This window comes from Prionailurus viverrinus, chromosome A3 (genome assembly GCF_022837055.1).
Source record: "Prionailurus viverrinus isolate Anna chromosome A3, UM_Priviv_1.0, whole genome shotgun sequence".
Classification (NCBI taxonomy): domain Eukaryota; kingdom Metazoa; phylum Chordata; class Mammalia; order Carnivora; family Felidae; genus Prionailurus; species Prionailurus viverrinus.
The window spans coordinates 35,069,623-35,091,658 of NC_062563.1; the positions used below are offsets into that span (position 1 = coordinate 35,069,623).

At 38.6% G+C, this 22,036-nt stretch overlaps 1 protein-coding gene across 9 annotated transcripts in view; it reads left to right on the forward strand.

Annotated features, from left to right (window-relative positions):
- The window catches only part of PLCB4 (phospholipase C beta 4), a 426,835-nt gene that overhangs the window by 19,677 nt on the left and 385,122 nt on the right, over window positions 1-22,036 (forward strand). For 4 of the 9 annotated variants that reach the window (XM_047852988.1, XM_047852994.1, XM_047852989.1 and 1 more), the window contains exon 2: window positions 13,575-13,629. The exons of the other annotated variants lie outside the window; for them this stretch is intronic. The gene's annotated coding sequence lies outside the window, so the exon portion shown is untranslated. The remainder of the gene's footprint in view (window positions 1-13,574; window positions 13,630-22,036) is intronic. 9 annotated transcript variants of the gene reach the window in all.

Sequence of the window (22,036 nt, forward strand, 5' to 3'; positions counted from 1 at the left end):
GTATGCTTATGCTTTTTTTTTTTTTGCTTTGTTTGGTATTTTTTGGAGGGATGTTATCAAATGTGTCTATCACATGACTCATTTTATGGTATAAGAGGTTATTTGGATTAAATTGTCATTGCAATTTTTACCCTGTCTGCTTTACTCACTTAGACTATACAACCTTATGAAGAGTCAGGCGAAGCCAACATGACAGAAGAAAAAGTGATTATCTGAAACTCATCTTATCTAGATCAAAAAGGATGTATTTTATAGCTTAGGACATCACATAGAAAATATCTTTGCAGAGTTACTCTCTCAAGTGTGGCGTCAACGTATGGGAAGAAAACCAGCATTTTTCAAGTGCCTAGTGAAGGTTAGGTATTCCACCAGGGGCTTCTGGATGTAACTCATCGGGGAGACGGTTTCACAGAATGGTTGTGCCTGGAGTATTGTGGGGTCCCAGCTTTGTCAGAGTATCCTTGGGCAAGTTCCTGACCTCCTTCTCATTGTCACTTTTTACATGAATCCTTTGAGATAGGCAGTGATATCCCCATTCTATAGAAAAGAAAACAGGCTCATTGAAGTAAATTTGTTCAGGGCCACATAGCTAGCAAGTTGCAGTGCTTGAATCTGGTGCCAAACCCTGCTTAAGATCCAACTCCCTCTCTCCCATTCCATGTCATCTCCTTTCCAAAGCTGTGTCTCAAAGTTCAGTATGGCTACTGAGTTGAATGTTTCAACTAAGTAGGCTGGTTGCTTTCATGTTGAATGAGCCAGATTAGAAGTACTGGTTATAAGAAGAAGGCTCGGAAAAGGGAACTGGGAGAAGGGACTTGGAGCTGGTCATTCCCCTAGCTTGACTAAGTGGCCTTGAGGAAGTCACCTGTCCCACTTACCTCATAAGTGAACTGTTTAGGCTTACAGAGCTTTCAGATCAACCCTTTTATCATTGTGAACTATTCCTCTTTGTCTCTGGTAAAACTTCTTGTGTTAAAGTGTGTTTGTCTTAATATAGCCAGTTCAGCGGTCTTTTGCTTACTTTTTGAATGCATGGTGTAACTTTTCCCTTTCTTCTGACCTATTTGTGTGTTTCTATTTAAAGCGTTTCTCTCTCTTGGGTGAGTATAGTTGATTCTTGCTTTATTATTATTAATATCATTATCATTATTACTACTATTTTTATCCGTTCTGACAGTCTGCCATTTGAATGGAGTGTTTAGTCCATTATGTTAAAAAAAATTTTTTTTAACGTTTATTTATTTTTGAGACAGAAGGAGACAGAGCATGAGTGGGGGAGGGGCAGAGAGAGAGGGAGACACAATCTGAAACAGGCTACAGGCTCTGAGCTGTCAGCACAGAGCCTGATGCGGGGCTCAAACCCACGAACTGTGAGATCATGACCTGAGCCGAAGTCGGACGCTTAAACAACTGAACCACCCAGGTGCCCCTAGTCCATTATGTTTAAAGGAGCTGTTGATATAGTTCTGTATTCTGGAGATAAAGTTTTAAGAGGTATATTACATTTGCATCTTGATTTTCTGTATCTTCTCAGTTTCTAATTTCTAATTAGAAGTTTCTCTTTCTAATTTAACTTTATGAAAAAAAGTCTTGTATAGGTTGGATGCTTATTAATGTAACTGGTTTGTTGTGTGGGTCACACTTAGTGAGACACAAGCAGAAAGCAGTTTTATTCTTTTCCCACCTTGATGTTGGGTGATATTTTTGGCAGATTCCATAGCTGTTGAGTCATTTTTTTTGAAGTATTGAAACCACCTAATTTTCAAAAATTAGAAAAATGTGTTTATAATATGAATCAAAACTTCCTTTTTCCCATCCAGGGTATAGCTTCTCCCATTTTCTGTCCTTGAGTCTGACCAGTGGCTTGGTGATCATGAGGTCATTTCTGGTCTAATTCTCCTCTCTGTTCTTCTCTCTATCCAGGGTCTCTGGCTCCTCCATAGTTGGCAGGGGGCAGAAAAAAGGTTTAAGACTGTTTTACTTAGCTGGTGCTGTTTGTTTTCATGGCCAGTTCATCCTCATACACATCCTGATGGGTTTTTGTGGAGGTTCCACACAAGTTCATTGACACCATGCCATTACTGGATGTGGGCATTGCAGCTCCTGGGTAACCATGGATAATCTTCAGCTCCTATCCTCCACTGGTGTATCACTGGAGCATCTCTGAGCCCTTGTCCAGGCTGCCTATTTGGGTGGAGATTTTTTAAGATCACTCAAACCTTACTACAATGTGTGGTATCCATTTGGTCTATAGGAAGACTCACATGTCAGCACCATCAAGCTCTGTAGTGTAGCCCATTTCCCCTTTCACTGAGACTCTGTTGCCTTGCTCTAATATTGAAGGCAGCATCTGCCAGGCTTCTGTGCTCCAGCCTCACGCATGGCCCACAGAACAGGCGAGGAGTTTCTGTGCAGAGGCAAGCATTCAGCCAAGGGAGAGAATATCAGCCTCCCTCCTGGCAAGTTGCTCCAGCGTGTGAGGGGTTGTTGTAGGCAGTTGGTCTGAGCTGATGGGGAAGGAAAGGGAACCAACTCTTTGTTCTTGAGAATTCTCTCTGAAGAAGTGTCTTCTCATATGGAGACTCTGGGGGTGACCTCTGGACTGGTTTGGCGTATGTAGCAAGTTCTGTGGTCACATGAAGGGAAATCCTCACTTACTGTCTTTAGCATTGAGACTTTAGCTGAAAATTTGAAACAGTAAGAGACTTCATCTTCTACTTCTGTTTAAAAGAATTTAGAAATTACTGTCTCTACAGCAGAATGCACAGATAAGTGTTATACTTTCAGTTACATTTATAACTACCTACCACACTTTATAATCTTCTCCCTTCACAGTAATGAGAAATGGTAAGTATAAAATAAATGCTTAATGAATTTACTCATGGTGATTACAGGATATTGGTCTCTGGGGAAAGTAAGGATGACCAATACAATAAGAGGAATGAGGTTTCTAATCTGTAACACTTTCTGCTAATTTGATTAGCAAATTTGGTCACTTAAATGGAAAAAAATGTAATTTAAAACTATTGTTACCTTTTGGTTTTGTTGATGGTTTCCTTTGCTGTGCGAAAGCTTTTTTGTTTGGTGTAGTCTCAACAGTTTATTTCTGCTTTTCTCCTGGCCTGAGGGGACATATCCATAAATACATTGCTAAGAGCGATGTTTAACAGATTACTGCCTATGTTTTCTTTCAGGAGTTTTATGGTTTCAGGTCTCGTATTTAAGTCTTTAATTGATTTTGAGTTTATTTTTGTGTATGGTGTGAGAAAGTGGTCCAGTTTCATTCTTCTGCATGCAGCTGTCCTGTTTTCCCAGCACCATTTATTGAAAAGACTTGTCTTCCCCCCATTGTATATTCTTGCCATAGATTAATGTCATAGATTGTCATAGATTAATTGATCATATATGTGTGGGTTTATTTCTGGGCTCTCTATTTTGATCCATTGATCGACGTGTCTGTTTTTATGTCAGTATATTGTTTTGATTACTACAGATTTGAGGTATATCATGAAATCTGGGATTGTGATACCTCCAGCTTTGTTCTTCTTTCCGAGGATTGCTTTAGCTATTCGAGGTCTTTTGTGGTTCCATACAAATTTTAGGATTATTTTTTCTAGTTCTGTGAAAAATGCTGTTGGATTTTGATAGGGGTTGCATTGACTCTGTAGATTGCTTTGAGTAGTATGAACATTTTAATGATATTAATTCTTCTAGTCAATGAGCATGATATACCTTTCATTTGTTTGTTTCATCTTCAATTTCTTATATCAATGTCTTGTTGGTCAGGTTGGCCAAGGCAGGTGGAACCTGAAACTGGGTTGAAGGCATCTGTGGTGGAAATCTCTAAACAGTTTAGATCATATATGTGTATTTATATATTTTATATATGTATTATATGTACACATCATACATATGTATATGTACTATATGTATAAGTATATACGTGTAGGTGAATGTTTATTTAATGTATATGTACACATACACATAAATGTATGTATTTATAGTTCTGATATAGCTGTCAGAGAAAGCAATGACATATGATGATGTTAACTCAAATATATTTTAAGAGTTGGCAATGAATGAATAGCATAAATAAAGCAGAAAGATTTGGAACAGGAAACAGGTAATTCTCCTAATTTATGGAGCAGATACAGATAAATATAAAATGTATTTATCAGTCTTTTGGTCAGTTTATCTTGAAGTAGAAAATAATCTCAAAATATTTAATATGCTTTTGTACTAGAGTCTATAGGTGACAGCATGATGAATTCATTTTAACGGTATAGATTTAATCCTGATTGGAGTTGATTACCAATATCCTTTCAAAATATATTAACATGTATCATTTATTACACAATAATGATTTATCTGAATAAAAAGTTCTAAATAGGTACTGTCTAATGCTTAAAAATAACCTTGAAGCTTGTGAAAGTTATGCATGATCAATCTAAAAAGAGAGTAACTGAAAAGCACAAAGAAGGCAGGAAAGTGCTCTTAATCTAATCATAAACAGGTAACCATTAGAGGCCAGAATGAGAAACCCCAGATTGCTTTTGCTTATTGATACATTTTTTTGCCATGACTTAGAAAAATTGGTCTTTTCATAGTAGAACTTCCTTTGATCTATATTTAATTTGCTCACTTTATTTTTCTGTTAAAGACTAATAAGAATTCCCTTTCATGGCATGACTTTATATGTGGGAAGCTATACCAGGATTGTATCCAATATAATCAGAAATCTGCTAAATATAACTTTCAAACATTATTTGTAGAGTAGAGTTTGATGTAATTTTCTGAGCCTTAGTCAGTTGTTAAGAATTACTTTAAGGTGCAGAAAAAGAAATAAGGAAAGTGAGCTGGTGCATAAGAAAAGAGGGATTTTAACATTTAAGACTGTTTTTAGTTCTAGCACTGGAAACTACTTTTGGCAGTTAATTTAATGTGGACCTCAATATTTCATTTTGTAGATGGGGCAGTGCCTGATTGTGGGGTGAAATGCAAGGGGGAATATAAATGCTTTTGGCCTGTTTTGGGGGGTTTGCTTTAAGTAAGATAAGCATTCACGAAGGAGTCCTAATGTGATAGAAAGCTTGGAGTTTTAAGCAAGATATTTAAAAGACGTTGTGTACAGAGTTATACTTTATTACCAGACACTGTCTTTGTAAAAGTGACTTCATTATCTTTTTTCTTTCATAATGAAGCTTGTCTATTAAAATCATTAGCCTTTGGTGAAGAGTGAATACTTAAAATTTTTTTTAACATTTATTTTTCTTTGGGAGAGAGAAAGAGAGATAGAGAGTGCCTGAGTGGGGGAGAGTGGGGGGTGGGCAGAGAGAGGGAGGGAGACAGACCCAAGCAGGCTTGGCATTGTGAACACAGAACCCGATTTGGGGCTCGAACCCAGAAACTGTGAGATTGTGAACTGAGCTGAAATCAACAGTCAGCTGCCCGACTGAGCCATCCACGTGCCCCAGGAGTGAATACTTCAAAAAATAACTTTACAGAAGAAAAATTGAGTGCTATAGAGTTATTTAATTGAGAATACTATTTTTTTTTCTGTGTCAGGGGAAAGTATTGAAAGAGGTTAGCTTAAAAAAAGAGTATGTCCTTTTTTTTTTAATTTTATTTTTTAAAAATTTACATCCCAATTAGCTAGCATACAGTGCAACAGTGATTTCAGGAGTAGATTCCTTAATGCCCCTTACCCATTTAGCCCATCCCCCCTCCCACAACCCCTCCAGTAACCCTCTGTTTGTTCTCCATACTTAAGAGTCTTTTATGTTTTGCTCCCCTCCCTGTTTTTATATTATTTTTATTTCCCTTCCCTTATGTTCATCTGTTTTGTCTCTTAAAGTCCTCATATGAGTGAAGTCATATGATATTTGTCTTTCTCTGACTGACTAATTTCACTTAGCATAATACCCTCCAGTTCCATCCACGTAGTTGCAAATGGCAAGATTTCATTCTTTTTGACTGCCGAGTAATACTCCATTGTATATGTATATACCACATCTTCTTTATCCATTCATCCATCGATGGACATTTGGGCTCTTTCCATACTTTGACTATTGTTGATAGTGCTGCTATAAACATTGGGTTGCATATGTCCCTTTGAAACAGCACACCTGTGTCCCTTGGACAAATACCTAGTAGTGCAATTGCTGGGTCATAGGGTAGTTCTATTTTTAATTTTTTGAGGAGCGTCCATGCTGTTTTCCAGAGTGGCTGCACCAGCTTGCATTCCCAAAAGAGTATGTCCTCTTAAAGATAATCCAGCCATTATTTGGAAAAATATTCAGCATCCTTACACTAAATTATGATTTTTTCCCCCAAAGATCTACGTACGGGAAAAATTTCAAATATACCTAATAACTAATGAAAAGGGAGAGGAAAAATTGGAAATGTGTTTTATCACATAATAACTATCCCAATTGACGTTTTTAAAAAAATGGGTAGAGGGGCACCTGGGTGGCTCAGTCGGTTAAGCGTCCGACTTCAGCTCAGGTCACGATCTCGCGGTCCGTGAGTTCGGGCCCCACGTCGGGCTCTGGGCTGATGGCTCAGAGCCTGGAGCCTGCTTCAGATTCTGTGTCTCCCTCTCTCTCTGCCCCTCCCCCATTCATGCTCTGTCTCTCTCTGTCTCATAAATAAATAAACTTTAAAAAAATGGGTAGAATCCATTTCTAGCTGTCCTGATGAAAATCATGACTTACAAAATGCTCTGTATTGTTTAAAAATCAGTAGAAATGTTAACCTGAAATGGCAGAACAGAGAAGCTCATGTTTAGTCTAATCCACTGTGGTTCACTTTTCCATCTATGCACGTATATCATAGACTGTGCACATATTGTGTAAAAATAATTACCAAATGTTTCGGGGGTGGTGAGTCTATTTCTCCATCAGAATTTATGAAGTTGTTAAATTGGAGTCATAACAGTTTATTTCATTAAGATGTTTACTGGATAAATATTTTCACCAAATTTTCATCAACTTCAAGGAGGAATTATTTATTCAGTGAAAAGTGTTAGTAGTCTATTGCAAAATTTACCTATTTTTAAAATTCTTTCTGCAGTAGATTTTTTTCCTCTTTTGGTTCAAATGAGCCTATTATTTTAACTGCTTCAGTATATCTGATATCTTGTATGCTTAGAAACGATAGGTGTTATGCCCACCTGCCAACCAGTCTCTAAGATCTTGGGGCCATATGATCTATTAATGTGCCCTGGAAAGAGTAGCTCATGTGTGTCCCTATGTGGGTGGGGGTGTGGGGGCTATTGATTTCTGAGAGAAACTGAAGCCATCGACTCATGGGTTTATTTTGCATCATTTCTAGGTCATATAAGTACATAGTACCTTGTTTTTAATATGCCATGTGTATAGAAATTTGGTAATTCCTTACAGCTGTAAGATGAGCTAGAGAAGGTCACTATCTGTGTCATGCCAAACCACGTCAGATTTCTGACATGGACAAGAAATAATTGTGCTTGAGGTTACAGTGGACCCTTACTTACCCTGCGTGTGCTTTTGAGGCCATGAACTGAAGGTTCTTGTGACTGTTACCTCAGCTAATGTGTACATTTTATGAACAATATTTGAGTAAAGATCAGAGAGAGGAAGCAGCATGGTACAGCAGAAAAGTGAGAGCTGACCTTTTTGGGTTTGAATATCAAGTCTGCCTTTTACTAGATAGATACGTGGCCTTCGGTGAGCTCCTTAGCTCCTTATGAACTTGTCCCCGTCTGAAAGGGGAGCCCCCAGTAACTAACTGGTGGGTCGTGAAGGTTACGAAATAGTGGCTGCAAAGTGCCTAACACATTGTCTGGCTTATCTAGCTACTTCTTGAGTGTAGTTCTTTCATTTCTCTAGACATTTGACAGTTGAATATGTCATGTTGGGTCAGTTGAACAGTTCATACCATCATTGTATTTCTAGATATGATGCTCACAAATATTTTTTTAATAAGGATTGCATGAGGGGAAAGTGGGTGATGGGCATTGAGGAGGTCATCTGGTGGGATGAGCACTGGGTGTTGTATGGAAACCAATTTGACAATAAATTATATTTAATAAAAAAAAGAAAGAAAAAATATATTTAAAAAATACTGTAAAAAATTCATACAGTAGTACATTTTACAGTAGTACCATCCCCATGCTTACTTCTATTCTGTCTGGAAGCGATCACTGTTATTAATTTCAAAAAATGTTTAAATATACACAAAATCTTAACTTCTTTTCTTTTCCGGTTTTTCTTCATGTCCTTCCTCCTTTTCTTCCTCTGGCTATTGCCCTCTGACTGTCTCCAGGTTATTCATGTTAATTACGTAAGAAGTAGCCTTTGCTGTTATCCCAGAGAAAAACAAATATATTTACTCATGAGCTCTCATACAGACAATATATTAAAAAATCATGTTCAGGGTGTTTTAAGTTATTATCTTACAAAATTATGGCCATGTTATGTGCATTTTTCTGCATTTTTTTTGCTCATTCAGCAATATCACAGGAAAACATCTCCAAACCATTTGTCAAAGCCATCATTGTTTATTTTACATGGGTGAATATTTCCCATTCTGTGACTATATTAATTATTTAGTGAGTTTACTGTTAAAGTACTCTGTATTTTTCCCCATCTTTGGCCATTAAGACATTTCTACATAAAAAAAAAGAAGGATTGCATACTTTTCATAAAGTCTCTTGGTAATGTGTAGTTTTACCCATTCATTCATTCGGTACTTGTCAGTACTTGTTACATGCCAGCTTTCCTCAGCTCTAGGAGTTTATGTTTTATCAAGAGAGGTCAATCTAAGAGAAATGACTAGAATTTTAAGTTCCACAGAAAGTACATCGCTAAGGCTCTGTGGAAGCACAGAATAAAGGCATCTGAACTAGGATGCAGGGCAGCCCTTCAGCCCTCAAGATGTATCCTCCTGTTCCTGTTTTCTGTTTTTTAGAAATGTTTCCTTTTTTAAAAAAAAATTTTAATGTTTATTTTGTTTTAGAGAGACAGAGAGAGAGAGAGACATTGTGTGAGTCGGGGACGGCCAGAGAGAGAGGGAGACACAGAATCCAAAGCAGGCTCCAGGTTCTGAGCTGTCAGCACAGAGCTAGATGCGGGACCCGAACCCAGCAACCGCGAGATCATGACCTGAGCCAAAGTCAGCACGTAACCCACTGAGCCAGCCAGGTGCTCCTGAGATGTTTCCTTTCTGATGTTGAATTTAGTTAGCCATACCTCTAAATATTTCCTTTTCTTTGTTGAGACATACAGATTTTGTAGATAGTCTTTAGGTAGAGCATGTTCCATTTCTTGATCACTGGAATAACATTGCTCTCTTTTTTGGCATCTTTTAATTTTATGTATTTTTTAAAATTTTTGTATCCCTGACAGAGTGAGGTGGTCCACAGGAGGGTGCCGTGTGGCTTGGTAGAATGACATGGCCTGTTGTTTGCTGATGGTTTTCCTCGTGACTGCTCACCCTCAAGCTTGTTGCCTTTTAGTATGAGGCGTGCTCTTAATGAGTGGAAACTGTTGATGAGTCAGCAATAGTTCCGTGACTGTGTTATTGGATAGTTCTGTGGAGCATCAGTCAGTGGAAATAGGAGGGGCTTTGAGAACATAGGATGGGGTGGGGGGGATGAATCGTATCTCGTGTTAGAATATTTTTGGCTGTGAGTTACAGAAAATGGCAACTTGAACCAGCAGAGGTTTGTCATTCCTAACATGAGATGCCAGTTTAGGAACCTAAGCATTTTGGGCAGGTGTAGCATCTCAGCAAAGCCACAAGAGAACCGGGTTCGTTCTGCTTTCTTTCTACTCATTTTTTGTCTGCCTTTTGTTCTTGTGGTTGTGAGATGGCTCTACACCTCCCAGTAGCTATTCCCAGGAAAGAGGGAAGGGAATGGATTCATGTAATGAGAACAGACTTTGTTAGAGCCCTTTCTTTCGCATCTCATTGGTCAAAACTGTGTCACATGCCTACTCCTAGCTGCAAGGGAGTCTGGGGCACAAACCATTTTAGCCTGGCATATTGCTGCCTACAAGAAAATTAAGGTTATGCATGTTGGTTAAACAAATAGCCATAACTGCTATACCTGAGGATTTTATTTCCAAAAAAATTCTAATTTTATTTCTAATGACCTTAGGTTGAGATTTCATGATTGGTAGGTATTAGTTGCCACCTCATTAATGCATTTATTTGACAAATATCTATTAAATGCATAATTAAATGCCATTCCTAATTGAATAAAATATGAAAAATTTCTGAGTATGGATGTAAGCTAGTGAAAGTTTTTCTTAACCTATATGTAGTAAACCACTGGAACTGTGATGTTTCAAATTGAAAACAAGTGAATTTTGTTTAGCTGACCTCCATCATGCAACTTGTTAATAATTATTACCCACACACTCCCTTCTCTAACCCTTGATCATTTTGCTGATAAATTTGGAAGCCTGCCCCATAAGGCCGAGTTGCTCTGGTTTTCCCATAATACTCCCTTTTCCAGCTTTTATGTGCTTACCCATAAAGTCAGACAAATTTCCTTTTCAGAATTTGGCATTGTTTCTTCATTGGAAAGGAAACAGATTGTTTTAGGCCAGGAAAACTTAAAAAGGAAAATAGAAAACTATCAGCTTCTTTAAAAAAAAAAAAAAGATCAAATCTCGTGTTAGGACTTAGTGTTGGTCTTGTGCTGTTCTGTTCAGAAGGAGCCAAAGTTTGTTATTGCCCCTGGTTCATCTTTGGAGAAAACTTGGTAAAGCTTTACACATGTTCTTTTCCCAAACTATGATATAAATCCTGCTTTTTAATTTATGTCCAGTGTCAGATTTTCAATAGTGGTGTCTGGCAGGGTCAGTAAGTCAAATTCTGAGGCTGTAATGATGATTTTACTTGGCATGTGAGTTTCCCTGCTTATTGTGAAAGCTGCGACTACCCTCATATGACCCCTCCTAGTCTCTTTCAAATTCTAGCCGCATGAGTAGTGAGTCGTATGAGTGCCCATCTTTTGGCTCTTCCCCAGGAACAGATCATTCAGCTACATCAGTGGGTTGCAGATCTGATAGTTTATATCTGCAAACCCAAAATTTATACCAATAGAATCCCTCTGTCTCTCTCTCTCTTTCTCTTTTAATGATCCCCTCTTGGATCTTAGTTACAAAGATTTTTAGTTCATGGAACAGATCGCATTAATATTAATTATAGGTCATCCATTTTCCTACTTCTTTTAATCAAAGTCATACTTAATGAGCAACAATGTCTGACAATCCTGAGAAAAGCCATGCTTCTATGTTTCTGTCACTTAATTAAAAGCAGAGATACTTGAAATAATAATAAAAAAATAAGTTTATGATAGGTAAGTACATGCTTGTTATTTGGCTTTTAAAATATTTAAAGAAAGATTCAAGGCCATTATTACTTCATTGTAAAATTGTAACTGAAGGCTTTTCATCTTTTCTAGTGTGTTATTTAATTTAAAATTTTTAAATTTATTTCCCCTTTTTGATGAAGGGTGTTTGGAAAACAGGAAGATTGTGATATTTATGCTCTGTGCATTTCTTTCTTTGTCATATTTTCACACATAACTTTAATTGGATGACCATCATTTAATATTTTGTTATGGAAAATTTAATTATAATGTAAAAGTAGAGCAAATATTACAATGAACCTTCATGTATCCTTCATTGAACTACCACAAACTCACTGATGCTTTTTTGATTTGTTAGCTCTCCTTGTCCAAACCCTGACTGGATTCTTTCAAAGCAAATCCTAGATATCTTCTTGTTTCTGGGTGGCCAGTTTTATTATTTATTTATTTATTTATTTATTTATTTATTTATTTGATAGAGTGCGTGTGAGCAGGGGGCGGGGCAGAGAATGAGAGAGAGAGAGAGAGAGAGAGAGAGAGAATCTCAAGTTGGCTCCTTGCCCAGCACGGAGCCCGACGCGGGGCTTGATCTCATAACCATGAGATCATGCCCTAAGCTGAAATCGAGAGTTGGATGCTTAACTAAGCCACGCGGGTACCTCTGGATGGCCAGTTATGAACTGAAGATCTATGAGGACCTCCATACAGTTGTTACTGGGCCGGAGATTATGATTTGGCTCAGCCTGTGCATGTTGAACCATGTTTCTGAATCAATCGTGATTTGTCCTGGCTTTTTGTTGTTGTTGCCAGCAGAGTTTACCTGCACCTATAAGACCTTAGGTAATTTCAGAAAACAGAATAGGCAGCTGTTACCCTAACTGTCCTGTGTTGGTAGTGAGAGAGCCAAAGTAATGCTGTTTCTAAAGTGAAGAGAAGCAGGAGAGTCAAGGCCCCCGATGCTGGCAGACTTTGGGAGTCCATGTAGGGATTTGGTATTGCTTCTAAGGAGAGATGTTCTGGTTGTACCAAGATGGTCATACTCAGGAAGGGCATATGCAGGTATGGATGTGGTTACAGGATTCACATGCCTTTCAGCAAGATTTCTTACTTTAAAGGGGGTTTTTATTGTCTGAAAAAAGGGTGACAACTGGAATGAGCACAGGCTAATCTAGGGAGTCCCCATCCAAAGAGTGTGTATGAGTGATTCCATTTACTCTGGAGCGTGATCTCCGTGAATTAAATGCATTGGCAGTCATTCCAATTTTTGGAGTTCTTTTGGGTTAGAAATTGTGGTCCTTGTTTTTCAAAAACTCTCCATATCATTATCCCCACTGGGAGTTACATTGCTTTACACATGGAATCTAATGTATCAGGGTCAGAGTCACGATTACATTCGTGTGGACGTGATTCCACTGGCTGTTTTAATTAGATTTGGTTGAAACAGTTTAAGGAGTAGATGATTAACTTAGGCTATAAACCTTTTACTTATTTGGACTTCAGTATATAAAGTTAAAATATTGGAATACTTTAATCTTTGCCAACAAGTAATTTTGAAGAGAAAAATCATATTTAGTATTTATTAGGGACTAGCAGGTTTTCTATGTCAATTATTTATTGAAAATAATAAATGTAAAATGAAACCACAGCGATCTTATTTTGATTTAGTTTCCTTTATATATTTTTCTTGATCCAAAAGTCTTAGCTAAGAAATACAGAGCCTGTAAATATGGCTTATTAGCTTGGAAAATAAAAAGTATGCAACAGAAGGAAACAGCTGCTTATAATTCTGTTACCTTCTGTTACCTATGCAGGCTATTACAACTTCTTCACCTCATTTCCCCCTTGGAAAAATAGAAACAGGAGTGGAATTTTATACATTTACTTCATGGAATGAAAGTATTGAGTATATGTCATTGGGATAGATGGGAAGTAAATACTTTAATTCTAATTTTGAAAAAATCCTATTTTTATCTATATCCATTTGATTTTATTCATTTGCTCCTCAGAAATCAAATCATTGGAATCAGAATCTTTAAAATATTTCATTTAGAGAGAAATGAAGAAATATTTTAAGTCTAACTTGAAAGATTTCCTTTTGTTTAATATTATAAATGAAGGCATAACATAAGGAAATTATAGCGTTACGGTCTTAAAAGTTCACCTTTGCTACTTTCTGTTATTAGTGGATGGTCTTTCTTCTTTTCCACCCCCACAGGAAGAGATGGTTACTATATGATACGGAACCGTGAAACGTGATCTTTCTTAAAAAGGTAGGCGTGTGTGCTCTTTAAAATTAATTTGTGACATTTAAAAAAATGTGTTATCTTGAGTAAATTACCACCCAAGACTACTTAATCAAGAAGCAATTTTTATGTTGCTAATGCATGCCATTGTGAATTGAATTAAAACCTCAGATTCAGCTTTCTAAATTCAATACTGTGTTTCCCAGTCTTTTAAAAGCATGACCGTTTTGAATGAATTGTTGATGTCTATAGCAGTCAATGCACGTGAAGTGTAGTAAGTGAATGTCTTTCAGTAGATCCATTTTAAAAATTGAAATAGATTAATTTCAGCCTATCTTGATGAACTATGTTCCTCTTTTTTCAGTGGGTGACTTCATTGTAGGAAGCCCAGAGTTTGGAAGTATAAAATGGTCTGTGGCTCAATCTGTCATAGCTTATGTTTTCTTCTGTGAGACTTCTTTTTCAGAGTGTAGATTGTGATTTGCGTGATACTATGTTAGACCTTGATCTTCTTTGAAGCTAGAATAATAATTGGGCTTAACTGCTACATAAATAATTTATATTATACATCTTGATACTTTACAGCTGTAATGAAATTGTGGGCATTCTTAGGTTTATGGAGCTTTTTGTAAACTATGGAGTCTCCAAGAGGTGTCTAGATTTCATGGGCTGAGCTCCAAAACTAGCAGTTGCTTTTGTTTTCATCCGGTACCTTTTACTCTGTAATGTGAACCAACATCGGCCAGCTCCCCTGTTCTAAAAGGTTCTCAGGAAAGTGGCATGTCCTGAGAGGTCCTTGGAGACATGAGTTATGGTGGGGTCTGATGGGGCTGTCACCCAAACCACAGGATCTCCTCATAGGTTTTGGGATGTTCCAAGATCACAGAAGTCAAACCTGACTTTGTGCCATTATCCTTCTATGTCAGTTTCCTCTCCAACTGTAAGATTTTAGTTCTTTGGTCATTTCTGAGCAGAGAGGTTATAGTGTGGAAACATTTCTCCCCATTTTACAATCACAGACTTGTGGTGTTAATGGCATCTTCTTCATTCTTCCATCTGCTTCACAGAAGTGACTTTTCATCTTCAGGGGCACCTGGGTGGCTCAGTCAGTTAAGCATCTCTTCTCTTGATTTTGGCTCGGGTCATGACCTCACAGTTTGTGAATTCAAGGCCCACATCAGGTTCTGAGCTGTCAGCTTGGGTTTCTCTCTCTCTCCCTCTCTCTCTGCCCTTCCCCTGCTTGCTCTCTTACTCTCTCTCTCTCAAAGATAAATAAATAAGGGTGCCTGATAGCTCAGTTGGTTAAGCATCCAGCTTCAGCTCAGGTCATGATTTCATGGTTTATGAGTTCGAGCCCCTCGTCGGGCTGTGTGTGGGCTCTGTGCTGACAGCTTGGAACCTGGAGCCTGCTTCCAATTCTGTGTCTCCCTCTCTCTCTGCCCCTCCCCCACTCCTGCTCTTTCTCTCAAAAATAAAGAAAAACATTATAAAAAAATAAATAAACTTAAAAAACAAAAGTCACTTTTCACCTCCAGCTTAAAATGAACTTGTCCAGAACATGGCCAGCTCCAGTCTGGGAACCACTCAGTAAATGTTTGCTTTAAATTTTTTTCCTCAAATTATTTCTTTAGATTTTGGTTTCCAAGTTGACACAGAGAAATGAGTTAATCAGAGAGTGAGTGTATTTTTGACAAAATGATGATAGGAAGAGAGCTGAATAACATCATATAACTGTTGAGTTATAACAGTACACTCTTAGGAAACCCAAATTGTAAGACCTTGATCTTCTTTGAAGCTAACAGGATGATAGAGCTTAAGTACAGCATAAATAATCTATATTGTACATATGCTATCAGATAGATGTTGAAAATATTTGACTGCCATGCATTAGGAAAGTTACTTTTTCTCATTCTCCATTACTAATCCAAAGCCCCACTTGTGAACAGAGACCCTCATTTGTGCCACATATCATCACAGATCTGCTGACCACTTAGGGATGTGTCTTTAGAAGAGGTCTCCTAACCTGTGTGGGTCATGGAGCCCAGGATGCTGTGGGATATTGTAAGATGTCCTAGAATCTATGGTAATATCAAGGATTGCTCATGTATTCAATAAATTACCATCTCCTGTGTTTTCTATCTACAAAGCTGCTATCATGATGAAGAAATATGCATGAATATAAAGTATTACTGACTTACGAGGAGCTTTTTTTTACTCTAATGGGTTTTCTTAATAGGAGTTAAAGCACCACTCTTATAAATGGTTAATAATGTGTTTTGACATGAAAAATGGGTCACTGTAATCAGAGACATTGAGAAACATTGTTCTAGAACATAGTGAAGGTACCTAAATCAAGGTAGGGTTGAACCCATGATCTAACCAAAACGGAGCCAGAATGAATGTTCTTCAATAGTTATGGGAAAGAAATATCCACATTTTTTAAAAAGATACTAGATAAGGTTACTTGGGGCAGTGGATTGGTTAGATACCACCAGAAAGGCTAGTCTGCACTGTCAGGTATGGATAGCCCGAAGCCACGTGTGGTTATTGAAACCTAAATTTGTATCTATCTATCTATCTATCTATCTATCTATCTATCTATCTATCTATCTATCTATCTTCAACGAGGGCTTGAACTTATGCTCCTGAACTGAGATCAAGAGTTGGATTCCCAACCAAGTGAGCCATCCAGGCGCCCCTAAATGTAAATTTTAATGAAGAAAATTAATTGAGTTCATCATTGACACTAGTCACAGTTCAGATGCTCAGTGGCCACATGTGGCAAGAGGCTACATCCTGGACAGCGCATAGATAGAACCTTTCCATCATCACAGGAAGTTTTTTAGGCAGTGTTGGGGATGATGGTCCATACTTTTGTAGCTTCGCCCATGAGGTCCTGCCACTGAGTGGACATAAAGCCTGGCTTGCCTTATAGAATCTTGGGGGATTTTATGGACATGAATTCCCTAGTGCACGACTGGAAAAGAAAATTGTTCTCCCCATATTCTTTTTCCAGTTTTCTCTCTTATGACCGCTCCCATTCCATGACAACCAACAGGGGTCTGTGTGCATTTGATTTGTTAATATTTTATTGTGTCTATAATAGACCTTTGTCACTACTGGGGCTGCCTGGCATCTGAATCCTTTTCCTGAATTTAGGGGAATCCATCATTGTGTGAAGCTGGGTGGGTGAGAGTACCCTGTTCTTAATTTCCCAAACAGAAACTCCCGTGTTTGTGTTTTTTCGGACTTCTGCCAGCTAGAGGAAGCACAGGACTTAAGGTCTGCCAAACCTGGGACTGTACCCCCTGGCTTGAGTGATAACTCAGTGAGGCAGAAGGTGCTTTAGAATTCTCCCCATCCCTGATGCAGTCAGCAGCCCTAGTGGCTGTGGACAGAGCCAGCTGTGGTGACCAGGGCCAGTGGCCTTGGTGGTAGGTGTGACAGAATCGATTGTGGAGAATGAAAGAGAAATGAGGAAAACAGCTTTTCTGCATATGTAAATAGTTTCACCTGTTCCAGCGGCCATCCCCCTCTGCGTGGAATAATGATAACAAGGTAACTAAAGAGCATCCAGAGAACCAGAAATCGGTGATTCCATAAATTAGCCAGGACACAAGTAAGATATTCTGATCTTCTTTTATGGAAAGAAATACTTTCATTATCCTTACCTGAAAGAATACATATATAAGAATTATGGACACCTCACTTTGTGTTAGTAGTGGGACAACTCTTTTTTATTATTTTTGGTAGAGATTGGTGTTTGTAATTCTGTTTCTTTACACTGAGAATCTAATCAAAACTGTTGCCTGTGAAAATCACATTTTTGATTCTGGCCAGCTAGGTCGATTGGCCTGTTTTACTTGTTTCCCAGAATAAGTAGACTGTGGCATGTTGTTTTACGTTGTGTTTGAGCATATAGTCTGTTCCTCTTGTGTGCTGCTTCCTCACTTTGAGGCACACAGCAGCTGTGTGACCATCTGTGTCAACATGGGTGTCAGAACTGGGACACCCCCGTGTTCTACCTTCGTTCTTCCTCTGCTTGGATGGAGATGACCATGGACTGTAGTGGGTGGTGAGGGAGACAGGACTGAAGAAATCGGGTCTATATTGTTGTGTGAAGAAGCACTCTTCCCTAGCCAGGAACACCCACATATTCTTGAATAGAAAATCGCTGATGGCAATATTTGCAGTCTTTCGCAGTAACAACCGTATGCAGTGGAAGAAGGAGCATAAATTATGTGAGCATGAGAGAGAGAGAGAGAGAGAGAGAGAGAAAATTAAACTTCTTTTGTGTTGAGAGTTTGTTTATTTTTGGATCTATTTGTTACAAAAGCTGACATTACTCTTGTATGCCCTCATTCAGCACATAAATATCATTATTTCTTATCAGTTAATTAACTGACATTTTTCCTTGTTAGTTGCCCTTTATCTGCCTCTCCACTGAATTATTAGCATAGGTTATGTACGTAGTTATGACGAGGGTGTGGAAGAAGGTAGGGAACGTATTTCCCCACATTGCCTCATATTGCTTACAGATGGACCTAAGAGCCAGAAGACAGCTTAATTCTTCATTGGAAAAACAATTTGCCAGTTTTATAAAATGTAGATTCAGCATTTTGAGTGTGTTTTTTAGCCATGAGGATTGTAGTGCCCAAGTATCCAAGTTCAGTGACTAATTTTTGCTTCATTAACGTGTAGAAAATCTTTTATTCGTTTATTTGAGAGAGAGTATGTGTGAGTGGGGGCAGAGAGAGATAGATAGAGAGAAAGCATCTCAAGCAGGCTCCATGCTGTCAGCACAGAGCCTGACGTGGGGCTCGAACCCACAAACTGTGAGATCATGACCTGAGCCAAAATCAAGATTTGGACATTAACCGACCGAACCACCCAGGCACCCCTGTAGAAGATTTCTGACAGTCTTATTAGGAAGCATTTTTCCAGGCTTAAGGGTTTCAGGTAGGCTGTAGAGATAGTGAAGGTAGAAAGGATGCTCTGAAATTATCTCAGTTTAATGTGATGCTCATTCAAAAGCTTCAAATGTGGTGGTTCAAGAGATTATCCATTTTGTGTTTGGCATGATGTGTGAATGATTGGTGGGCAGAGATGAGGCATTAGGGATTTAATGTTTCTGTATTGTAGTTTACTGTGTATTAACTAATAAAAATTTCCTCTTCTAAAATGTGGAAACAGGAACTGTGTACTTTGTGAGGTTATTAGTGGAGGTTTTATGCATGCTAATACATTTGAAATGTTTGAGTCCTTTGGGGGAAAAGTGCTTAATAAACACGAATAACTACTTATATCAACAGTTCATTTCTGTTGACTTAAGTACACGGACATTTTTTTTTCTCTCTTAATAATGCCGGAGCATCTTAGAAGCAGTATGTAGCAGCTTGAATAAAGTAGAAGACGTTTTTAGTGTCAGCACTGTGTAACCTGTCACAGTTGATTCAGTCTCTCCTGCCATATTCTTTACTGTTTAAAGGCACTATTCAGCAGGATTATTATGAACAAAGTAAAAAGTTTGAATGGAAAAAGCCACATGGCTGTCACTTCTACCTAAATTATGAAGGTGATGATATTTAAGTCTAAGACCGTTCCTGTAGGAACCCCACAAACTCATGCCTATTGCTTCCACTCTCCTTAAGGTATGCTCCCCCATTGTACTTTTGAACGCATTGACACATACTCTGTGCCATAGTATGGAGTGTATCTCAAACTTTTTGGTCTTAGATCCCTTTATACTCTTAAAAATCAAGAGGGTCTCGAACAGCTTTACTTTATGTGCCTTAATATCATAATTATTTGCCATATGAGAAAGGAAAAAGGGGACACAAAACTATTTCTGTATCAATTAATTTTAAGTAAGTAATAAACCCATCACATAACATAAAAAATTAAAAAAAAATTTTTAATGTTTATTTATTTTTGAGAGAGAGAGAGACAGAGCACGAGTGTGGGAGGGTCAGAGAGAGAGGGAAACACAGAGTCTGAAGCAGGCTCCAGGCTCTGAGCTGTCAGCACAGAGCCTGATGTGGGGCTCGAACTCACAGACCGTGAGATCATGACCTGAGCTAAAGTCGGACGCTTAGCCAACTGAGCCACACAGGTGCCCCTAAAAAATATTTTAAAATGGAAAATTAACTATATTTTTCTAAAACAAGATACGTTTCGTAAGAAGCATGGCACTGTTTATATTTTCGTAAACCTCTCATTTCTGGCTTAATGGAAGATACTTGGATTCTCTTACTTGCTTCTGCAGTCCGTCAATGGAGATTTCAAACATGATGAGGCCTCTGTAAACCTCCACCTTGTGAGATAATGGGAATGCAAAAAGGCAAATAATGTCATAGGACCATTATGAAAATAATTTTGACCTCCTGGCTTCCCTGAGGTGGCAGTAGGCGCCATACTTTGAGAGCTGCTGCTGTGCAATGAATCCCAAAAGCCTGTCTTTAGAGATCTCCTGTTTTGTCACATTTGCTGCTTTGTACCAGAAACATTCCCCCCCCCCCGCCCCCCATCCAGTGAATGAGTAAGAAAGCAACGATGAGGACAAAAACATTGTGTAATTTACTAAAACATTCTCTTTTGGTTTCATGGACAGAATGGTGCCTCACCTAATAACCCAAATGGAAGCATTTGAATTATCAGTACATGTATCTACCCATATTTATTCAACTAAGCGGTGTCCCTAAGTAATGATAACTAGGATTATGATCATTTACGTTTGTGATGAGATGGTGGGCCATTCTCAAGTATTAGTAAATGTATTTGTCAGACACCGTGACATCTATATAGGAAATCAGTGGCATACGACCAGAAGTAATTATTTATTTATTTATTGCAATGACTTATCACTTGTATTCTGTTGTTTATTACAATAAGTATTTCTGGCCTGCGTGTTTGGAGGTTGGCTGGGGTTTGAATGACCTATGCTAGGCTCCACTGGGCTCAGCTCCAAGCTGTGGGTTGGATTGAGGATTGCTCCTGGTGTCTTTCTCCTGAGACTTGAATGTCGCATGGTCTTCTGCCATAGCAGAAGTGTAAAGAGACCAAGTAGAAACTTGCAGTGTCTCTTAGGGCCTGTCCTTGGAGTTGACCCAGTATCACGTCAAGCTCACATACCATTGATATAGCAAATTGCATGGCTAAGCTCAATATTGATGTGGCAGGAAAATACACTCTTCCAGTGGAGAGTGTGGGGGTGGGTAGGGAGAAGAAATTGCTAACTGTGGCTTTCACATATTCTAATTCACTACAATGTGCAATTCTAAATTATTAGTAAATACGTATTTTTACCCAGTTAATTCTTTTTAAAAAAAGGTTTTGTTTGTTTTGTTTTGTATTTTATTTTAGAGAGCGCAAGCAGGGGAGAGAGGCAGAAAGAGAGAATACAGAATCCCAGGCAGGCTCAATGCTCAGTGCAGAGCCAATGTGGGGCTCGAACCCATGACCCTGGGATCATGACCTGAGCCAAAATCAACTGACAGAGTCACTCAGGTGCCCCTACCTGGTTAATTCTTTTTTAAAAAGGTTTATTTATTTTGGAGAGAGAGAGTGTGAGTGGGAGAGGGTCAGAGAGAGAGGGGGACAGAAGATCTGAAGTGGGTTCTGCACTGACAGCAGCGAGCCCTATGTGGGTCTCGAACTCATGAACCACAAGATCAGGACCCGAGTTGAAGTTGAACACTCAACCAACTGAGCCACCCAGGTGCCCCCCAACCCCTGCCCCTGGTTAATTCTTAATCAGAAAAATAACTCAGGGGCTAAATTTTAATTTTAGGCTGCCATCTTCCTATTGACTGTGTCTTCAAAGTAGCACTGGTGTCTAGCCCTTACCCCCTTGTCACAGTTAACTGTTCAAGTTGTTCTTCATGCTATTGATCCGAACTATTGTGAGAACCTCTAAATTGGTCTCTATGCTAGTTACTATTGCTGTGCAACAAACCACCCTAAACTAAGTGCTTAAAATGACAGCAACCTTGAATCTGCAATTAGGGCAGGGATCAGCAGAGAAGTTTTGTCTCTGCTCCTTGTGGCAAATGCTGGGTCTTTGCTAGGTGCTGGAGGATCCACTTCTGAGATGATTCAGTCACATACCTGGCAAGTGGAGCTAGCTGTAGGCTGGGAGCTAAGAACCAGGAACCTCAGATTATCTCCCGGTAGGCTTTCCACAGACTGCTTGACTTCCTTAGAGCATGGTGGCTAAGTTGCAAGTGTGAGTGTCCCAAGAGATAGGATGTGAAAAATGTCAGTTTCTTTTTTTTAAGTTTTTATTTAAATTCTAATTAGTTAACATACAGTGTAATATTAGTTTCAGGTGTACAATATAGTGATTCAACACTTCCATACAACACTGGTGCTTATCTCAAGTGCATGCCTTGATCCTTATCATCCTCATCACTTCTGTAACCCATCCTCCCACCCA